Raw genomic sequence first — 21,628 nt, forward strand, 5'->3', positions numbered from 1 at the left:
CTCAAAATGTATTACAAAAATGACAAATGTAAATGTATATTTCATTGAAATGCTATTAAATTATATTTTGCAAAATCGGTTTATACGAATGATACATTTTGCAACAGATTCTTGAAAACATTGAAAATCTAAAGTAAAACATTTACTTGAGCATGTATTTTATTCTTTCGATAACATTTGATAACAGAAGTCGACATTACAATTCATTAGAACACATTAGAGTATCATTACAGTAAAAAAGTAACACTTTGCTCTCTTTATAAATTTAATTCAATTGAACTTGAATATTTTTGCTATCCGTTCTATTCTATAATTTTAAAAATTCTCTATGAAAAAGCATTAGAGCGAACGTGCTTATTAGACAGGAAACATTCTTCAAATAAAATAAACGAAAGATCAAACATTAAAAAGAACCTTAATAAAAGTTCAGGAGGAATGATGTACTTTCATTTTTTTTTAATTCGTATTTAAATTCGGGAAAGGAAGAACAATAAAAAAGACAATCATAATTATGTATATATAAAACAAATCCTCGACGACGACAAATATAAAACAAATCCTCCAAACCATTCAAATCCTTTCCTTGTAAAGTTATTCAATTTGCATAGTGTAAGTGCAAACTGAAGTGCATGAGCGAGTACGAATTTATATTCCAATCAAATGTTTACTTTATTTTGATGGAATTTTGGATAAAAAAGGTGTTTTGATTTTATAACCTTAAAATTGGTAATAAGATATTTCATACCATTTAAACGAAACTACTGTTGATAATAAAAATTTCATAGTCATAGAGTCATTGTCAATGATCATAATAACTATACTCGGTTGCCTATGCATTGCACACTTCTTTAATAATTGTACGACGGTTTGAGAACAAATTAAGAAATGAGAACACACAAAACAATCTCCCACGCTTGCCCGTTTTGCGCCAATACGCCTATAATTCATATGTTTATGTCAACCATCGATCCGTTATCATTTTGCTTCCGTTTTTTTCATGTCTCATTGAATTCCCGCGAGCCCACCCGAGACCATTCTAGATGCAGATAAGGGAAAGCAAGAGATTTGCTGCTTCGATGATTAATCGCTTGTAGCATCGTCTGCTGGTCTAGCGTGTGCTACATGTGACCATTTACGAGGTCACTGGTTATTGGATTGTCGAAATTGCAAATCAAAAAAGAGGTTTTTTCGGAAAATAATGTTTCTTATCTCGTCAACTGCTGATGACAGTTCAATACTGCAATCGTACAGCGCTTATCGATACAATATAGAACAGAGCTCAAAGCGGCTGGATTGAGTTTTCAAAATCCATTTTCTTGGCCTTCCTCAACCGAGCACACAGATCCAGAGGTTAAGGAAAGTTTCCCATTAATACTAGCCATCCATCAGCAGGCGTCATCCGTACCGCTCCTCAATTAGAAACCATCATTAATCAACCTAAACGATGACCGATTTTCACGGATTTCGTCACGATGCCGTCGTCAGCCTTTTTGAGCAGCGCAGCGGTAGCCAAGTGGTGGGAAAGGTCAAACCAAGCATGTACTCTGCGTGTGGCCGTCGTCTTCGTCACCGTCATCTCCGTCTCAAGATGTGGCCTGTTACGCTTTCGACAGCAATTAATCATAAGTTCACCGACGGAACGAAATTCTGCGCTCGTCAAATGCATCGTCCATCGAGAATGACTTCCACTTCGACACGGCGCTGCATAAGGATCATCGGCGATGCAATCGGCGATGACTAATGGTTGCGCAGCGAGGCGAAGTGTAGTAGCATCGGATCGGAGAAACGCAATCCGGCAAACAAAAAAATATTCCAAAAACAGCCGGGAACCTTCACGTCGTACCGGCAATGGCATGGAATTCGGTTCAGTGAACGAACGGTGCACGAAGTAGACATTTTCCGAAGGTGCCGGGAAATGAACTACTAGAAATTCATGCGGCGGTAGGAATTCCCCTATCATGGAATCGCTTAGTACGCTCTCACGAACACTAATGGAAACAGGAGCATTGTTGGCGTAGTGTAACATTCGAAAAGGACATAATTTAACATGAAAATGGTAGTATTAACTCGTCTTCTAACTGATCTGTTATGATGTTTTATTATTTTTGATTTACTTCTCTTCTTCTTTAACTTCTCTTAGTATATTTCGTCATTAAACTTACATTTCCAATGAATATCTATTCATTTTAAAACTGATTAATTGAGTAAATCTGAATAAAATTCAATTATATCTTTTTATTTTCGCTAATCCTAATCGCTAATTTAACAAGTTAGTAAAAGATATCCCGTTCTCCCTTTACCACGGGTAAGGATTCCACTATTTTCGCCCAACACTGTGTCTGCACGGATGAACATCCCCGTGGAAACACGGCGTGGTGTCACTCGTCGTTCAGTTCGGTTCAGGTCGGTTCACGCCATCACCCCGTCCTCTTGATTGCGGTTGTTATCAATTTTATGTTCCAACCGGCTGACGGCGGCGGATGTGATGCAGTCGCCGACCGTTGCCCGTCGCGTCAACATCGTTCAGCGGCAAACAGTTTCGGTTCGCAGCCCGGAAACCAAGTGCTTCACGTTCGCGATAGTCAGCGCCACCGGTGCTCGGTCCATCCTCGGAGGTCCTTTTGTCTTCAGTTGGCTGCCTGGTGCAGTCAGAAGCTTATCGTTAATCCGTGTCCACAACACTCGCGCGCGACTGTGTGTGTGTGTGTATGTGCATTCGGACACAGTACTCCGTGTGCCAGGATTGCGCGGCAATGGCCATTATGTAATGAAAACGACGGGAAACAGTTTCCGAAATCCAGGCAAGTGAAGCAGCGAACCAAACGCGAAGCTCCGAACCTGCAGTTCCGTTTTGGCGTGCGGTCAAGTGCAAGTGCAGTGCAGTGCAGTGCAGTGCAGTGCGGTGTGGTGTGCGTGTGGTTTTTATCACCGGATTGCAGGATTCTGTGCGAGCAGCGCGTATGTGAATGTGTTGCAGTCTCTTTGGTGCTAGTGTGAGGCTTGACAAAAACCGTTTGAAATCGTTCTGCACTCCCGAGGGCCGGGCCCCAAATGGCTGGTGGTGTTGGCTGAAACGATTGGCAAACACTGAATGGATGACGGTCCCTATCATTTGCTGGAAGTGGACACCGGAAGCCATCATCATCGTCATGATCATGTTTTAGTCTGGATGGATGGACGAATGGATGGATTAGCTACCAGACGAACCGGTTGAGGTGGTTGTTGCTGGCTGGCAGGCTGGCGAGGATTATATTTATGGGAGTTATCCGGCTTCGGTACGTGTCCGAGCATGCAGGTGTTTCAGGTAATTGCCTTTCGATTGCATTGCACTCGTCCTGGGACCTTTTAATCGGTTCAGAATTTTGCTTCAAAAACAGAAAGCGAGATTGAGTGTTCTATCAATGTTTAACGACAACGACTGCGCAATGTTTGATAACATGTACTGTACATTCATAATTTATTCTGATAAATATTGATGTATGAGTGATGTTTTGTCAAAAAAAGCGAAGGACCAACATCGACATTATTCTTCCATCCAGCATTGTATTTTTTAATTGAATTAACAATACTCTGACTAAGAATTCATTTGCAAAACCGTAGCAAGCACAAAAGGGACTTTGAAAATTGAAAATTGAAATGAGCTCATTCCGCATACACCAACCCCACATCTGCATAACCTGGTTGAAGAGGGTTTTCCCCATATTTTTTTTTGTTTGGCTACCATTCCCACAACCATACAACCATGCACAACCGCTGCGATGCTAATCCTTCTGATGAACGCTTGACCGAAGCGTGGAGCGTGGAGGTTGAGCAAAGTTTTCAGCTTCTCATTAACATAATTTTCCAACTCCGCAATTCGCATCCTGCACCGTTGGATGGGGAATGCCAAAACCCCAAAAAAAAAATGCCGGTATGACGCACGAGTCAGCGCGTCAGCTTTCACCATAAAGCCGCTTGTCAAACCCGCAGCACACATCACGGGGCCATGCTTAGGTTAACCTAAACCCCCACAGACACACACACACGCTGGAGTTTGGATTAGCATCGAAGAGGAATATATGAGGGCACCTCGATGCCGTCATCCTTACTGGAATGGTACGCCAGCAAACATTCCGTCAGTTGCTTCCGCGTGTACGGGATGTTTGCACTCTCTAACGCTACCAACGGGAGCCCGTATGTTGTGAAGTTTTTTGAGTTTGAAGTTTTTTGGACTCGTGGTAAACAGGAACCGTAGGAGGTGCCATAGTTCCGTCGCCATTTCGAAATCTCTTTGATGCTTCCATGTGTTCCAGAGCCACTGATTTCGACCGGGATTCAGAGCTGACAACCGGAAGAACCGGATGTTGCAACCGTACAGTGGATAGATGCACCGTATCAGAGTGCTGCTGATCGATCCAGAACGTCCCGAGCCTGCGAGGCAAGAGCAGTACTGCAACGATTGCATATTATCCCGTGGCCGGGATCCGGCGTTAACATCAAAGCTAAAAACTGTTTTAATAATTCGCAAACTGCCTCTGGCGCTCGTGCAGTAGCCTCGCGGTGGCATCGCATATTGTGAGCAACGCGATGCGTTCGATAATGGATATTCTGCTGACTTTCAAAGGATTGATAATTGAATTATGGCATGTCAATATCAATCAATCGTGTTTGTCATGTAAAGTGAGGGCAGTGAGCAGCAGTGAGTAGCAGTAGCTGAAATGGATACACCGTTAAAGAGCGTAATGTTATCCATGAAATGCACCGATAATTATATTATTGAAATAACCAGAGCCGTAGCGAACGTATCCTGAGTTCGTTGTAGTGATGAGTCAGAGGTACCTGTAAAAAGGGGAAGCTTTCCATAACCCTGGAATTTCGACAAATGTTGCAGATGAGCAATAGCTTTCGATGCTGATTTATGCATTGTTTTTTCTTTCATTTTGCTTCAATCCGGACTATTATTTTAATCAAACAATTTCATCATCTATGAAAACCTTAGTTGAAACCGTTAGTCTTGTAGGCAGTAATGCTTGCTGTTGCCTCAAATGTGCTAACATAAATTCTTTATATTCTATTGCAAGTCAAGATGGGCCAAAGAAACGCTCAGATTTTCTTTTTATAATCAACAAAATATGCAAAACTCCTGGCCAGTAGCATGTTTCTCTTCTAAAAATGCAGCGAATTTTCTCCATTTTAAAGCTACTATTCTTTCATGTCAAGAAACCACAGAACGATGCGATAAGAGAACCTTTTTTTTGTTTTTGAAATTCACATTCCTCTAGGGACGCACGGTGTCCTATCCATCCTTCCCGAACCCTGTTAGTATCACTTCCCATTCCAACGATTCCCGGTACCACGTCGCCATGCTGTCACAGTACCGAAAACAGTTTCTCATTCACATTCCGGTCGTGCTGCGGTGACCAGAAAGTATCCCGACTCACCCTCGGGACGTACGAGCGTCAGTCCTTCCCCATCATGGCTACCAAAAAAAGAAAAAAACGATGCTCAGCTGATGTGTCGCGATGCAGTCGCTTCACCATCGCTTCTCTCAGGGTAGGGCTCATCGAATTTCAACCAATATTTCACGTTTTGTCACCCCGGAAGACGGGTAATTCTATTGTTTTGATAGACGAGGGGCCACTTGGCAATTCGGTGGTCTCACCGGAAAAGGGCTTTACGAGAAGAAAAGCGAAATTAGGCCCTGTTTAGCGGGGAAGAGTAGCGGATCTCGCTATTTAAATTGAATTGCCCATCCTTGCTGGTGTTGCTGCGGTCCCTGTGGTGCTCGTGGTGCTGATGCTTTCAACGCATCGCCTCGGCCCTGGTGCGTCGTGCGTCCGTACAGGACTAGGGAGAGAGGCGTATCGATCGCGAACAAAACAAATTCGAATTTATGTTCCGGGATTTGGGGACCCCGCTCATTTCGCGCCGCTCCTTAATGGCCAATTGAATTTCGTCGAATCGTTCGGTCCATTTATCATGCTTCGATGGGCCCGGAGATAGGGCATTAATGGGGCAAGCTTGGCGGCGAAACAGAATCACCGAAACGAGGTGTTCCATTCGAGGGGCTGTTAGAGCCTTTGAGCAACCATTGGAGCAGAAGCGTTGGTTGTTTTTTTTTTGTTCAAAGGAAGCGCACACGATCAATTAAAAATATTCCGCGCGATTAATTATAAGAAATGTGTCTTTTATGCAAAAAGCCTTCGCTGTTTGTTCCTTGATGCCAGGGCGCCAGGGAAGGTTCGAGTTGGTTGGATGGTTTTTTGATGTTACGACAAGTAATTATGAGCGTAATTGGGGCAGATGCTGGTAGATACCACCGTATCATGTTATTGTCTTAATGATTGTGCAAGGATGTAGCGTTCAACAACGTACGCCCACTTGAAACCATCAAGAATCAAACATTTCAGTGACAGATCTTTGCCATCATCTCGTCGTGTAACAGGATGAACTTTGTGTAAAGAATTTTAATTAAATTTCTAAGAACCATTCTTCTAATCAACCATCCGCTTGTCTCAAATCCTATCCCCACCGACACCATCGCCCAGCATGATTTGAAAACATAAATGAGCCCACGGGCCCAATAATAACTTTTAGGCATTTTTCTTGTTTTCATTTCACTTTTTCTGTCACTCTCTGGTTCTGTGGCTTTCGGGCCACCACCAAATGATGACGGAACCTTGTCATTAGCAGCAACATCTTCTGGCCCTCAGAAACCGGTCTATCTGGCGCTACCGAGTACCGGCGAGTAAGTAGAAAGTTGCGCTTTCTACACCGACGACCAACAGAAATGACCAGCGACAGCAAAGCGGCCTCCTCATCTCCTCATCTCCCTCCCTCTCTGTCTCTCTAATCCTGCCAACCCACAAAGCTGACCGCAATAAGCCTACACGTTCTCCGCGCCGTTCACCCTCCAGCGTAAGTGCAGTTCATTTATTAGGCCCAACAAATTGGATTAAAGCAACCGAGGCCGCACCCAACATTCTGCTGGAGTCCCGCTCTGGCTGGCACCGGTACATTCCCAATGAAGCGTGTGGACCGAATTTTCTTCCTTCTCCCGAAAACGGTCCTTAATTTCAACACCTTCCGGCTCACCCGGGGTTTCGTTGTGAAGGCGTTGTGGCTCTAGGAAGTCGTTCAGTTAGGTGCTGGGGTTCCCCTTCCGGAGGATGGAAATGGTATTTCGGACAAAAGGCCAAATGTGTTGCTCATTAATAAATCGCCGCCAACGTTTCGTTAGCCCATGCGTCACTCGAAGTAGGCTGGAAGTTCTACACGTGCCATACGCGTGTATTCGCTTTGGTTGCTGTTTGTTTCGTTGGTTTCGGTTTGATTTCGAATGGAATAGAATGACTCCATAACCTTTCAATGACTGCGTAATGCGACCAATGATTTAATTCCAGCACAATTATTTCTCAAGGATCTTCTACTTCTGGTGTAATACTCGAGAGTATGTAGATATGTCGAAAACCGCGAGTTAGTTGTGCCACACATGGCGGTAGTTAGAAGTGAAATATTGTAACCACAATCCTTAACATTTCTCTCCATTGTAAAATTGAAAGGTTTTATCATTCACAAGTTGAGAATGTTGTAAAGTAGCATGTAATTATGTAATAGAATATACATATTGGAATTACGAGACCTATTAGAGCAGTAGACTGGAATTAAAAATGTAGCATTTTTGTGCTCAGCAATTTAATTAATTTAACTATTTAAGATGATCTATTATGAATTCTTTTACTGTCATTTTTTCAATACTACATGACATAGTATAACCATTAGTGATGTAATTCCCTATCACCGTGATAATCATTCAGAGTTGATGTACTCAAACTAGAAGATAAAAGATTTTTATCTCATAAACAAACTATCGTTATGCTTGTCTCCGTATAAAAGTAAAGATTAAAACTTATTTAGAGATAACCTTACGGATCTACTCATGAAATCTAATGTTTCATTTCATTCGAACTAATTCAACCGAAATTTTAAAAAACGTCTATTCCAATTATCAGATTCTTTCTGAATTCGTTTAAACACCCTGAATGTATTCTATTACATTACATTCCTGTGTTGATGTAAATGTTTTTGTTAATTTTCGCAAGCACCCTTCACATACAAACCAATCTCCAGGACAGGCGGGTAAAGAGGCAAGCAACACGTGTGCACACTTTCCGCAGCCCTCGCTTGAATGCCACGTCCACATCTCATCACCTGATGCAACCTTAGCTTTTTGCACTGTACCAATCTAATTCTTCTACCTCCACCTCCGTCCATAAACCGTCCGTCCGATTTGCTCGATGAAACGGCGCGTGATTCGTCCTTGTCGTGGCCAGGATTCACCTGTGGTGCTGCCGCCATATTCAACTCCGGGCGATATGAACATCACACGCGTCATCACGACCACTCTTACCACCAGTGCCGTACCATCAATGGATTGTACACAAAAACCGGGCGATGAGTGGCTACACCTACGCCTTTTATCTTTTATTCATGCGCCTATAAATACGAAATTGCACCATTAAAGAGTGTCTCCCGGAGCAGAGGGGGTGAGAGTGGTACTTCTTTGTCCTTCCTTCCTCCAGCCCATCCAGCCACTTGGTGCGCTCTTTTGGGGGCGCTGCTAACAACTCCGCCGTGCCACGTGGCCACACCGTGGTTTTGCTCCGCGGGAAACTTCAGAAGAAACTCAAGGAGTCCCACCCCCGCGCTGGAGGTGTAAAGCATGCGGGCACGGCTCTGGCTACTGCAGCGCACTGCACCACACGAAGTCGTTGGTATAATGTCTCCCTCATTTCGAGGGAGGCCAACGATGGTTTCTGCATTTTCGTTGTCCCACCCCCGAGAGGGGAACATAACTTGGGAGGACGAAATCCCTAATCCATGTGCGAGGGGACTGGGTACTGCTTATGCAATTGCTCCTCCTCGACTGTAAGCGTTTGGTTGGTCATTTCACGTTTTCAAATAATCGCCCTGACGTTAGAAGGCATCCATGAGGGGTTCAGGCGTCCTTGGGCACGCTTACCATTTCAACAAATATCCCTAAATTACCTAAGAGAATTTTTACCGATGTAAAACAATATAGTGCAATCGCAGTAGTGGAATTTAGGATTTAAAACGAAGTTGTGTACAACATTTTACGGTATATTTATAACTAAATTAAAGTTATGTATATAATTTTAAGAATACATCTTTAATTTTAAGAATACATTTTAATGCATAAATGCACTCATCCAAATACAAAATCCCACATGCTTATTGTAAAACAATGAAGAAAGTTCCCTTAAATTCAGAAAAAACCAATACCTACGAATTGAATAAATGAAAAAGTAAAATAAACGTAAAACACCCTCTCTCCCACTCTTTGCTACCGATTTGTGTGTTTAAGGTGGTTCCCTCGCGCCCACAAATAGCGACACACCCCTAGACACACAGGGTGGTCCACGTCTACCGTTACTGCTGGCAGGCAAACGGCCTGTGAGTTTTATTCGATTTTAGGGCCTCGTTCTCCCCCAATTATATGGCCAGCCCAGCTGGCTAGCTGACTGCCTGACTGACAGACTGACTCCGGCACTGACGTCTCGACGGACCAGGACGCGGAGATACGACGTGACGAAGAAGGGTGCGAAGGGCTACCCTTCACTAACGGCCAGAGCTCAGGGGATTCGACGTCCGGACGGCCCGTTTGACACCTTATGAAAATGGAAATGTTATAACGCACGCGATTGCCATCGGAAAACCGAGAAAAGGGGGAAAACGCTATCTATTCGTTCGATTTTGGTCGTGCCAAAAAGATGGGGGAAAACCCGTTCGCTTTGCACAGTGATAGAGAGAGGAAGAGAGAGAGAGGCTGTCCCTGGGTCATTCTTACACCCCTCGCAAACCTCAAATGAAAAGTAGCAAAACGAAAAAAAAACAATATTAAATTAAACCGAGGTGGTGACGATGGTGGTCTTGAATGCAATCGGAAGAAAACCACAAGCAAGGAATCCATATTTCACAAACGGTGATGACGGCCCGTCACTGTGTTTGTGTTTACCCCGGCAAATGAGGGGAGAGAGGAAAACATGATCGCGTTGAATTAAAAGTCGCACTTTGCGGGCGATGATTTATTGCAAAATTAATTACCGACGACACCGACGGCCGTCAGCAGAGCGAACTAACGATTAACCGCGGCCACCGTGCCCGGCAAGTCATCGTATGATAATAGTTAGCGGAGGCAACACCCAGCACCACCGGCTACTCGGCGCACAGCGTACATGGAATGAAGGAAGGAAGCGTAGTAATTGCGCACCGAGTAAGATTTGTGTACACCACGGGTGGTCTCTACAGGGTTCCGAGGGTGCTCATTAAACATGGCGGGGCCGCCTGTAAACGATGCAACGATGGTTTGTTTCTAGATGCGGTCTCCTCTCTGGTGGAATATATTTATTACGGTAATTGCTGTGAACCCGGCCGACGATGGACAATGTCTGCGAGCTCATCATTTCTTATTAAATCTTTAAATCCCTGGATTAGACTGATTTATAGGCAAAATGAGATGTAGATAAAAAAATTAAAAATCTATGCTTTAATCTTAGTGCTAAATTATGAAGCCACGATGATTCATGTTTATAAATCCAACGCAATGGTAGCATAGCATTAGAAAATGGAAAAATATTCTTCAAACGATTACATATCCATGTTCCGCATTATGCTAAGATATTAATAGTGAAATCAAGGTTAAAAAATATTCAGCTCTACACATGGCAAACAGTTTAAGTTTTGCTGGTGGTTGTTGTCAACGGGCTCCCATAATCCGAGGCTCTGCAATTCCCCAAACACCTGCATACATTACGCGCCCATTTTCTACCGATAATCACCTTTCACTCACGTGTCCCCGTAATGGTTTCCATCTGCATAAGCCGCGTGCGTGGCAATGGCAAATCGATTTAAATGCAAATACTATGTAGTCGAATATAGTCGAAACCGATTTCACCTTACCAACGGCCGAAAATCCAATCGACTGCCCGATACGGCAAGGGAAATGCATCAATATTCGAGTTTCAAATTTCACTTTCTCCGCCTCTTGGGCCGGGAGATCTTGAGATCTACCGGGCGCCGGAAGAAAGCCACCGGGTTCGATAAGAGACAGAATGAAGAAAAGTGCCTTCTCGGAGAAGAAAGGGCGCCACGACAGAAATCAAGATCCTCCAGAACCGATAAGAACGTGCGGTTGATTGAGAAATAGGGTAACGGCACACGTGAAACATTAAAAAAACGGCCATTATGATCTAATGTTTATGAAAATTGGACGCCAGCCAGCCAGCGGTCCAACTGCCACCTGCGCTGGTGGTGCTTAGACCGAAGCGGAACCACAAATGGCCTTATCGTGGCACACTACCGCCGACTGTCGGATCGGATTGGCTGGCGTTGATGTAATCGGTTAATCAGTTGGCGTGGCCGTACGCCGAACAATTTAATAATGTGCCAGAAGCAATAAATATCAATGGTAGTGTCTGCCTACCGAAAAAAAACCACCAGCCGAGACTAATCCATCCAAAACACAACAGAGGGAGTGCCGGAAAAGAAAGAACCCGGAGAGGGAAATGATTTTTTATCACATTTCCAGCCTGTCGCGATACCATGCCACTGATGGTGGCAGGGGAATCAGCATTCATCGTTTTACAGCGTCGTAAAATTGTTCTCTGGAGACAGTTTGATGTAAATAATACAAACAGAACCAACGACCAAGGACCAGGGGCACGCTCTCACGGTGTTTGCAATAATTCCTCGGCGGTCTCCCAGCCGCCGGTTCCGACTGCCTTGTTCGCTTGGCCCCGAAAAACACAACGAAAGCAACAACGGGAGCTTCCAAGCCCTGCCAAGCCAAGGAATGGCGAATGATAGTTTACGAGTGCAGCTTTTACATTTCCGGTGCGCCGTTGGGATCTGCATCTTGGCACGCTCTTCGTCGGCATTCCTTTACCGGAGCGACGCGGTTCACTGGCGGTGCTGGCGATGTACGTGAACACAACAGCACTGGTGGGGGGGTCTAGCGGGATGTGTGTGTTGCATAACACGCAAGCGCCACGGCATGGCGACGCCGCTCGAACCCAAGCCAATGCTTAGAGGGTCGCCTCGTAGCGTGCGTTCTGATAGAGCCACGTCCTTTGGCGCCATGCCTTCCGGTGTGCCGGCGTGCCGAATGTGATGTGTTTAAACGTTTTCACTGGTTGGCTGCAATGCTTATTCTACATTTATTTTAAAACAATGTTTGTTTGCTGATTTTTTAAAGGAATTAAATATGTTCCATTTGCTCTTCTTTTCTTGCAGATCCCCCCGAATGCAGGATGGGGTAACAAGCATGGGGTGTCAACCTGCGCGCACCGCACCAAAGGTAGGGAAAACCAAACGAACCAAAATTTTCCAACACCCGAAAGCAATACTTTTCCCTTCTCGAAACTGTCTTTAAAATAAGCAAAATACGAAAAGCTTGTCCCTCGTGCTCTCACGGGCATACATTCTCGGCACTGGCGGGTTTGGTAACCATCGCAACGACCGTGCCAGAACCATCCTGGTGTGCGGAATCCGCCTACTACTACTACCACTACTGACTGTTAGTACCACTTCTGCTCCCTCTTGCTCGCCATACGGCTCTCGGCCGTGTCCTGGCAATTGGAGTTTGCTCTCCTCTCCCTTGCTCTTTTCCATTGCTTCATGTTCCTTTGCATAACCATCCCAGCCCCCTCCCGCCTGGTCGACAATGAAAGCGCATGTTCGTTATCAATCTCGCTTCTCTTCCGAAGAGAGATAGAAGGGATGCGACTCCAGAGCGAATCCAGAGAGCGCATAACCGTCGTTCGCTCCCTCTCGTGCTGGATGCTCTCATGCTCTCGTGGCGCGGTGCTATGTTTTGGACTTGAAACTGCCTGCCTGCATGCTACTACAAACGGATCCCTACAGCGGGCGCCGCCGCCGTTGCCGCTAGCTCTTTTCACAAATACACAGCAACCGAAGGGAGGCTTGCTCAGTTTGTGTTTGCGTTCTCTGGTGAAAAGTGGACCGTTTTTGCCGGAAAATCGTCCGTCGCCCGCCGTCGTGTGGTGTAATTCGTAGTCCGTGTTTTCCACTGCTCGCTTTCCATTCGTTGTGTCAGTGAAGGTATAGCATTTGTGTCCTTTCGTTGCACAATCTTTCGAAGTGTAATCCAAATCAAATCCGTTTACCGTCGGAAAACGCACAGAACAGCACGGCATTCTTTAAGAACCAAACATCTCTTCGCTGTGGCCAATCGAAGTAGACACATTCCTAAACACACAACGCACACAACGCGCCGCTCTCTTCGCTCAGCGTCCGTTCGCGGCAGTAGGCTGGCTATCTTCTCGTTTGTTAGTCCTATTCATTCCATGCCACTTTTAATCACCTTCCCTTAGTCCTTGCTGGATTCAAAATGTCCTCCTGCCTGCTACTGCTGTTCGCCAGAGCATATTGTTGAGCGAATGGTGGTTGTGTTGTGTGCTGTTGTGTGCTAACCCTGTTCGATGCCGATAATTGCGAGTATCCTTGCTGAACCGGAACGGAACCAACGAAACGAAACCGTTCGAGTCTGCACCAGAGAGTGAACGAGAGCGAGAGCAAGAGAGAGAACGCGCGTGGCCATTAAACATTTGACTCCAGGCACCGCCGCTGCCACCGTCACTCTTGGCCACTTTGTCAACGTGAGCGAGATTTGCGACATCGATAAAGCGAAGGTAGGATCAATTCATTTAATTAGTCCAGCATGAACACCGGTGGCTGCGTTGTCGGCTGCAACGTCGGGGTCTCGAGGGATCCATGGGGTTTTAAATTACCGCCCCAGCATCCAGTGGTGCTCGGTTCCTAATTTATCGATCCTGACGCGCGTTGTACACCGGCCATCATCAGCACAGCACGGTCGCAAGTGACGAAAAGCATGAAATTACGCCGAGAGTACGTGTCGGATGTCAGAAGGCCTTCTGGCAGGCTGGCAGTCTGGTATGCGTACCTGCTGTTTTCTGCTGTCTGGACCATCCTTTAAAACTCCACGGACCGTGGCGTGGCGTGGTGTGGCCGGAAAAGTGTACGGAAAGTTTGATGTACACCCTTCCACCGGCCGCTGCTATGCGTTATCGGTTTTCCATCGGAGATAACTTTCTCGTTCACCACTTCCGGCGGCAAGTGAACGGGTTTGGTTGTTGGGTGATGTTTCCGCTACACACACAAACACACGCACAGCTAGACGTGGGGACTAATTTGTTTGCTTAGGTCTGTTTATCTCGTATAATTTGCCCGGTTTGTTCGTCCGTTTCAAGGAGTTCAGTTCCATTTGCAGCATCCGTGACGCCGGGGGTTGTTGGTCTGAGGTTCTGTGGTTGTCCGGGAGGGCACACAATTTGTTTAGTATAATTTTGCTATTTCGAATCCTGCTGCGCGCTTCACATTTGGACTGTGAAACTGGGACAATGTATGGGCATTCTTTTTCGGTTAAATAATATGTAGATTCTTCATTACATTAATATTATTCAGGTCCGCTGCCGTCGTCTGACATCTTTTGAAGCAATTTAAGACCATCAAGATGCATATCGTACCATAAAAAATACATATTTTAAGTCTTCTTTACGAGACATTTCGCTCTACGTAGCGCTCGGATGTCGGGCGACTTTAATCATAAACGAAAATGGGCAACCATTGGCGCTATGAATTGAATAGTAATGTCCCTTTAAACGGTATGATAAGCATAACGAGCTACCCCCACACGTGAATGTCCTTTCCCCCCCCAGCAAAGCTCTACCTTTTACATTCAAAAGCTTACGTCAAACCCTTTGCAAGATACTTGAACTAATGGCCTTGTTTTATGTGCTTCGGGATGGTGTGCTCCCAAGCTGGACCTTTGTCACCTCGCCGTGTGGTGGATTTGAATCCCTCGATTCGAACCAGCACCGGACACACACATTCGGCTCTGATTGCAAGTATCGTGCTCTCACATGGAATCTGTTATCAAAACCTCCGGAGAGCAATTTGGTGGTGTTGTAGGAGCAAGAGCAGCAGCAGCAGCAGCACCAGCTTCTTGTAATCTTTCGGCAGAGTTACGCAGATAGTCGGTGTATATGTGCTTCCGCTCGCACTTCCCTAATGAACATCCGTTATCATTATGACCAATTTGTGCAGTCCGGGCTAAAGTGGGTCCAAGGATTACGACACACACACACACACACACACACAATGCCACCATCCAGCAAGTCACCAGTTTGACTTACGTGAGGACGCTGCTTCTTTAATTATAGCGAGAACGTCCCACGAGAACTGCTCCGGGAACTGTGCCGTGGGAGCAGTGATTGCCTCCAAGTCCAAGTCTCCCCCTCACGACGGTTCCCATCGACAGCCAGGTCCGTGTTACAGTAATTACTAAGCGCGGCACTACCGCTCGGCCGGCCTACACGTCAAACTACACGCGCGCGTTCACAAACACACGGGGGGCATTTGGTATCAAATCGAGTTAAATGAAATTGACAGCCTACAACGAGAGAACGAAAGTACACGACGACACGAGACGAGATAGCGCGGGAGCTAGCCAGTGTAGCTGTTAATCTGAGGGGATTTTCTCCTTTTACGTCTAGCTCAACTTTCTCTTTCGCAAGCAGCGCCGCACGAACGGAACAAGAACTCGCGTGCCATGCCGGCGCCGCTTCCTCCTGTAACAACAAGATGATCCGCGTGGGTTTTATCTTCTTCATTTACACCTTCACCGCCGATCGAATTGCTTCGAAACGGGCTGGCCTGGTCCTGTTCCTGTTCCCGTTCCTGGGGCCTCCCGTGGTTTTGCCAGTGAGATTACGTAAGGTAATCTCCTCGCTCGGAGGCCGTTTGTTTGCCGATGGGCTGCTACTTTCCATTTGCTAAATCAAGCCATCCGCCATCGCCATTGGCATCGAATGATAAATTGCCCTCCGCAAACTGGGCAAACTCGTCTATCGTAGAAAAGACTCGTCCCCGAATGCCACTGGGTGTGTCCGGTCCGAATGGTTTGGCAAAAGATCATCATCAACCATGCTCGAGTTGTTCGGGTTCGTAAAAACTAAATCAACCCATAAACAACCCCGAAACTCGAGTGGTTTGCTGCGGTGTTGATTGCTGTTTGCTTCGTGCTTCGCGTTGCGCTATCCCTGGAGCATAGCTCCACCAAAAAGAAAAAAAAAGGGAACGTGAAAACATTATGTGTTTCGCATCGAATCGTGTCAGTGGAAAAGCGAGAGTTTGGCGTTTTCTCCATTTAGCACTTTTCGGGCGGGGGAGATGAGCATGTGATTTCGCTCGCGGTCGCCACTGGCTAGCAGATAGATGTGAAATGTGGGCGATCGTACCCTATAGATAGTAGCCACTAGCGCACCTGCTCGAACGCATGTTGCATGTTTTATGCTTCTCGTGCCCTGTTCGCAAGCGTTCGTGGCTCGTGTATTTCGTGCCACCGCGTACAGATTTGACAGTAATTGGTCCCTAAAGGAGGGTAGGGGCCTGGTGAGGGGATTGAGCAGTTCAGATGTTCGATGTTTCGATTTTATTTCGCAACATAAAACGAAACGTTGGTGGTCAAGATGAGCTACTGAATTAGCTATGACCCCACGACCGACATCGCGAGGATTGATGCGTGATGAGCAGTGATCCTGTATGGCATCCTGTTGGTATTGGTGGGTTACGTTTGTCAGTCTTTCTCCGTGGTACAAGCCAATTTCGTTGGTAATAAAACCAAAGAGAACCAAGGAACCTTCAAATCTGAATCAGAGCATAACATTGGAACAACCGCATTAGGTGCTTAACATTAATATAAATGTTTACACAAGTTCGCTCAAGCGTTTCGTTGGTTTTAACCTTTTTCAAACCCACAACAAAACATCTACACACCGACGTGAACGGTGGCGAATAGCGGCAGGTTCCGGTGTTTGCATGCCCTCTTGGCGCTAATTAGCTTCATAATCATTACAAGCATCGTTTGCTGTTCAAGTTGGCGCACTGTAGACGCTTAAAAATCGCAGCTCATGGCGTGTAAGGAAGCAGAAACGGTAAGCTGTGGCGATAAAAATTGATGACAAATGCGCCTCGACATGCTTTGCTTGAAATGCGAAAGCAATACGGTTCTAGAAATGACGTCTGTGAACCACAATGGATATCACATGTATACCAATCGATATTGTTTGTTGGAATTGCTCATGGTTTTCGAGTTTCGAAACGGAATGAATGGATTTTCCTAACAGAACAAAAAAATCCAAAGTGGGTTTTCCAGTGCACCTTTTAATGCACTTGCACAACTCAATTCCGTTGAACCATCACAACTATAGCTTCAGATAATTGAATTTGCAACACAAACAACACACAGCCAGTAAGGCACACATGACACCGAGCCACACACATTCGATGTCCCGGCAGCCCCGAGTAATTGTGATTGGCTTTTGTCGCATACCAAATTTAATTAACTCCAGAATGGACCGGACCGCTTATCAGCATATTGGCACCTTCAATCTCGACTGTCTCTCCTATTTTTTTCCTGTTGTTGTCGAGTCTGTGTTTGCATGGTTACTCCGTTGGGCGAATTATCGTCGCATAAATTACGGCATCGGGCTCAATGCATCATAAAAAAAAAATATGATAAATCCCCCGTTCCCCGGAGGTGGGGGATCATTCTATTGGCAGCTCGTTTTTTCCTCCCACTGGCTTCATTGTGCATCCATATTGTTTACCTTCGCAAGAACAAACACGTCTAGGTTGCACCTTTTTGTTTTTTTTTTGGACAAACATTGCAACCTCATCTTCACCTGATCTGGCCCGGGAGGTACCGGTCCATCTATCTATGCCATTTTGCGAGCAGGTGTGCTTTGCATGTATGACCCTCGGTCTCGTCCCATTCCGACAAACCGACCCGTTCGTCCAGGCTCGTGGGATGCAACGTGTGGCTGGGTACGCCCGGGAGTGGGATTCAATTTCCAGCGAAGCCGTCAATATACGCCAAAGCTCTGATGGATACTCAAATTCCACTCCAGTAATCCAGCACTCCATCGGCCAGAGATTGGATTTACTTGGAAATTCCTTGTTGCTAGTGCTGGTTGCTGCTGCTGTCACTGTGCCCGACGACACCAGACAAGATGCCCGACGCCAACAGTGGCTGCTTGAGCCACCGGCAATCGTCCACCAAAGGTTGACGTTGCGAAGGATGGCGATGGGGAATCAAAGATCCAACGAGCCATGCTCCGAATGTCGTCGTGTTGACGTTCGTCCTTTCCCATCTCAATCACACGCCACTTGCCTGTGTGTGTGTCTGCATGTGCGCGCGAGTGTTTGTCGTAAAAAGGATTCGCATGTGATGCCACTGGTGTTTCATCGTACACAACGCCTGCCACAAGGGGTTTGTGGAGTGGTTTTTATGTTTTCAAGCAGATAAAAACCGTATCCACACTCTTGCTTGGTTCGCGTTCCCCTCTCGCCCCCGTGGGGGATGGCTTCACACCAAAGGCAGAAGGCAGCTTGCACGGACGTCTAAATGTCGACGGCGAGACAGCGAGAGAACACACAAACCGCAACCACGCTCCGTTGCTTCCTCGTCCTCGTTCGCTCCTCGCTCGAAGGATAATGAATAAGTGAATGTTTGGCAGGCAATCTTTCGGTAATCCGGTTGGAATTATTCCATTCTCGTAGGGATTGGACCAACCCGGTCCCGGTCGCACAGTTTAGAAGCACAGACCATTTGGTCACATCCATCAGCCAGCGCGCCAGAGAGAGAGAGAGAGAGAGAGAGAAACGTAGCGTTCCGTACCGGTGGAATCGGCAGCAGCAGCAGCAGCAGCTTCACCATTGACTCTTGAGTAGTCGTGTTTGCCGAGCATCCCCATCCCTTCCAAAAAACACACACAAACGAGTCTCTCACGAGAAACAATGGCTCTTTTGCAGTAGCACCACCAAACACCAAATCCTGCGAAGCGAAAAGACAACAAGAAACAATCAACGCTCTTGAGTGTAACGCGAAGCGGAGAGTCTTGAAGTTGAGGCGTGATTATCGGGAAGAAGGTGCAGTGCAGTGCAGTGCACTGCAGTCCTTCAGACCGACGATGATGAATTCTTCATCGCCATTACCTTCTGTGTCTAGTGGCAGCCATCATCATCATCATCCTCGCGGGGCTCGATGGTAGTCAACGGCCGGACTCCTTAAAGTATGCCAACGAGTGCTTTCTTGCGCTTCTTCGCTTAAAAGTAATTGTTATTTATTTGCAACTCTTCACGCTGCAAATTGATGCCCTCCAGGGGAAGGGCTTTTTTGGGTGGCATTCGTAGGGTGGCACGTTTATGGAAAAGGGAAAATACTCTAGAGCTCCAAATCGCTAGCAGCCTTAGGCAGCCAGAGCAAGATTAATGGACGTTTCGCACTCCTTTCTTGGTTACGCCCGGAGGCATTCTGTGTGCTTTGCCGGGAACTGCGCAGCTTGAACTTGCTTACAGAGTAGCGGCGGCGGTTGGTTTGTTTTGTGTGTGGTGTATGGGGTGGCTCCCCCTCTGCCCTACCTCACTCCCTGGTTGTGTAATTTTTTACGCTCGATCATGTGCCGATATGTGCGAAAAAAAAAGTTTATGCTTTGCATTCCTATAAATCATCCATTCCTGTGGCGTATATGGGTTATGGTGTCCTCGAGTGACTCGATTTATCACCTTCTGGTTTAGGGTATGGGCAGGGCAGAATCAATGCATTTGTTTATCCTTTTCGTCTACAAGCGACTCTAGCCGCTGTAGCAGAAGCAAAAGAAAAAAGGTTACCGATATCCGTGATTCTACAAAATGAATGTAAGATAAGCTCTGCAGGAACATTTGTTTTGTGTTTCAGTATTTGGAGAGCTATTGAGAGCGCCAAGCTTGCTTCCTTTCACAATGTCCTGCGCAGACAGTTACGCCGTAGAGAAACTCCATCAAAAGCATTATTTTAGCCAGCACAGCGCAATGCTATGCCACCAGAGCGTACCACATCATCTCTCGACAATAGATGTTGGCATTAAAAGTTCAATTTCGAAACCATAAGCTTTTTCCACATGGGCGGCTTTCACTGGCTGGATGGCTGGCCGAGAAGTTTGAATTGCTTCGCCGCAACATTGTTGGTGTGTATCATGTTCATAAACTTTAATGACGCAGTGGTAGTGCTTCGCTTAACCAGCCGCCCAAAAACGCAGCAGACCGAAACAGTTTCAGTCGCTCCGTTTCTGCGGAAGGCAGACGATGGCCGCGCGGTGGTGGTGGTGGTAGTGAAGAATGACTTGCGAATGGACCATGTGGTGTGTAGTATCGCTGTGTACCGTACTGTGTGTTTGCTCACCGAGGCTGAACCGGTGTATTGGGTCGGTTGGGTGGTTAGCAGGACGTTCCATAGCACTCCCTAAGCTTTGAGATAGGATCCAAATAAGCGGCTGGCCCCATTCAGAACTTCGATGCTTGCTGTGCTTCGGGTGCACTTCCAGCTGACTGATTTCGATTTGCAAAGATCATTATCAAAAGATGTTTTCAACAGAACTAACGAGTGCTGTTGTAGTGCTAGTGATGCAGGATCCATGCCAGGAGAACGGTATCGTTCTACAAGGTTTTCTTTCGTTCAAAAATGATTATATTTTGCTCAACTTATCATGTATTGGAATAAAATTTCTTTGGTTTATTGTGGATATCTTTTTGTGAGTCCTCCGTAAAATCCATCCAAAATGGATTCATGTATACAGCGTCAACAGGTCCGTTTGGTTTGGCCAAATGAAAGCTTCGTATCGACAACGCCTCTTACGCAATCGATGAAGCGAGGAAATCGAAGGCTCGCTGAACTCTCATGCCCGTCTGCAGCTGTCTCAATTACCAACCAAAAACCCCTTTTCTCGAGTAGAGTCCCGGGGTTCATTTGTACCATCAATCATTCAATGGTTTTCTTTGACACTTTTCCTTTGAAGTGATTGGCACCGCTGGACTCACGCTATCCCGAACTCCTTGTTCCGTTTTGTGCGTCCTCGCTTTTATTGATTTTTTATCCGATCCGATCCGTATTTCCGGTAGTCATTTTGGTACTTTTCGGAACTCGCTTGTTTTCTTTTCATTCGTTGCTGCCTTGCTTCGTCACCTAATTAAATGACATCGAAAACATCTAATCGCATCGCGTAACGGAATGGTTAAGCGAATCGATTGTTGTTGGCCTTCGGTAGGCCTGATCCGCACGCACGCTTCCAGTGGCCCATTATATCAATTATCATCAGTCTTGTGACCGAAAATCCTAGAGCCGTGGTTCGTGACAGCTGAGCCGGCCGTTTATCCTCGAACAGAAGCCTGATGTTTCCGTTTCTTGTACTACGGCAACGACAACATAATGCTAGCCTAAACGCCCATAAAGCGTCCTGCTGGGCAGGATGGCGGAGTTGGAAGGATATCCCTGCTAAAGCCAGCGGAAAAATAACGTCCTCATAATAATAAATTTCATCGGACGGGCGTGTTTTGCTCACGCTTACCATTCGCTTCGGCAAACGCCAATAAAGTTCGCGGCGAGTTGCCGGGAACTGCTGTCGCTCGGTTCGGCCAACGGTAGCTACTCATGCACTGTTGGCATGCGTGGCATATTACATATACGCTGGACGGTGACACATGATGATTGATT

The 21,628-nt window shown here is 46.2% G+C and overlaps 1 long non-coding RNA gene across 1 annotated transcript in view; it reads left to right on the plus strand.

Moving 5' to 3' along the window:
• The first annotated feature begins 2,736 nt into the window (after positions 1-2,736).
• Positions 2,737-21,628, plus strand: part of LOC125954038 (uncharacterized) — a 34,629-nt gene continuing 15,737 nt past the window's right edge. Inside the window, exons 1-2 of the long non-coding RNA XR_007469005.1 lie at positions 2,737-3,304; positions 12,292-12,355. This is a non-coding gene — a long non-coding RNA (uncharacterized LOC125954038). The remainder of the gene's footprint in view (positions 3,305-12,291; positions 12,356-21,628) is intronic.

Source organism: Anopheles darlingi, chromosome 3 (assembly GCF_943734745.1).
Source record: "Anopheles darlingi chromosome 3, idAnoDarlMG_H_01, whole genome shotgun sequence".
NCBI classification, from domain to species: Eukaryota; Metazoa; Arthropoda; class Insecta; order Diptera; family Culicidae; genus Anopheles; species Anopheles darlingi.